The following is a 1,957-nucleotide window of genomic DNA, read 5'->3' on the forward strand; positions in this document are numbered from 1 at the left end:
CTTTGATAATTGTACTGTTTCCATTATAGATAGTATATTTAAGCATTGAACTGTTTTTGAATGGTATTTATGATTTATTTGAATGACACAGCTTTGCAAGCAAACAACATAATGCGGGCAAGCGCATTATGATTTGTTTGCTTCCAAAGCTGTGTCATTCAAATAGATCATAAATACCATACAAAAACAGTTCAATACTTATATTTACGTTTTCTCTGCCTCTTATGTTCTTTTTAACTTATAATTTATATTTAAAATTCAAAATGCCCGCCTTATCGACAGTCCACAAAATTTCGTTCAATAGTTTGAACAGCGTGTTTGTCGCGTGCTGATTGGCAAACAAAGTAGTACTTTGAAATTTTAACAAACACTTCAATGTTATTCCACAATTCAGTATAAATACAATTGCGTTTGATATGTCTATAGGGTGATTTAAGTTTATCAATAGAACTCTGGGCTGAAAGTTAGATTTGAAATTGTTTCGATTTTCCCCCGGAACAAATTTCTCGCATGGACAAATACAGTGAACACCGTAAATAGTTATTTTTGGAAGTTAATTAGAACTTTTCTCTTTGCTCATTTTGTGAAGAATCTAGGCGTGAATTTATTTGTTGATTGTATGGGAACCTGACAACAGTCGGTAGATTCTATAACAGCCTCGTTATTTGACATGTCGTCAGAAACTGAAGAACCGACGCGGGAAACTGATAGCGTTTGAAGAGAGTGATCTTGCGACGGATCACAGGTTCGTTACAAATGTCTGAAATGTTTATGTGTGCTGTGACTCATATCAGTAGGTCTGTAAAGTATGTGTCAGTAGGTCTATAGAATATGTGTATTTCAGACATTTGTAACGAACCCCTGTTGATCAGTGCAGTGTAACAGACGATATTTCTGATATATTGCATGAGCGTTAAAATTGTTTCCATTGCCGGCATTAGCGATTTCAACCGATGTGCATTTTGTAAGATATTGCAGACCTTGGTCNATACACAACTAAATTGGAAATTTTACAGTGAATATAACATTTGAACTTTTAATTACAGTCTAAGTTTGTAATACACATACTTTTCTGTCTATTCAATTAATAACAGGAAACTGAATGACTACATATAAACAGTACAAGTTTCCATAACACGGAATATCTTTCCTTTCCTGTTTTTTCCTGTTTTACTTCCCTTTGTACACAACATTGGTAATATAGGGCATTTATAAATCAGCTTAGTTGTAGTCGGCGATGTATTATAGCCAAATTTGAAAATAAAGAGCGTACAAATGTGGCAAATAAGTAACCACACTGAGAACGATTTATCCGGGACACATTTTTGTTTTAATTCTTCGGATTGATCAATGGATTCAGTGGAACAGCTCGACGTGTTCCAGGATAAAAAAAANTCACATATTCTTTATCAGATTCGTGAAATAAAAAGTATGTCTGTGTAGTGTGTATACAACCTGTACTAGAGTATGTCTCTGTAGAGTGTATTCTACCTGTACTAGAGTATGTCTGTGTAGTGTGTATTCTACCTGTACTAGAGTATGTCTCTGTAGTGTGTAATCTATCTGTACTAGAGTATGTCTGTGTAGTGTGTATTCCACCTGTACTAAAGTGTGTCTGTGTTGTGTATACTACCTGTACTAGAGTGTGTCTGTGTAGTGTGTATTCTACCTGTACAAGAGTATGTCTGTGAAGTGTATATGCAATCTGTACTAGAGTATGTCTGTGTAGTGTGTATACTACCTGTACAAGAGTATGTCTGTGTAGTGTGTATACTACCTGCACTAGAGTATGTCTGTGTAGTGTGTATACTACCTGTACAAGAGTATGTCTGTGTAGTGTGTATACTACCTGCACTAGAGTATGTCTGTGTAGTGTGTATACTATCTGTACTAGAGTATGTCTGTGTAACGTGTATACTACCTGTACTAGAGTATGTCTCTGTAGTGTGTATTCTAT

The sequence above is a fragment of the Mizuhopecten yessoensis genome, unplaced genomic scaffold (assembly GCF_002113885.1).
Source record: "Mizuhopecten yessoensis strain PY_sf001 unplaced genomic scaffold, ASM211388v2 scaffold8387, whole genome shotgun sequence".
Classification (NCBI taxonomy): Eukaryota; Metazoa; Mollusca; class Bivalvia; order Pectinida; family Pectinidae; genus Mizuhopecten; species Mizuhopecten yessoensis.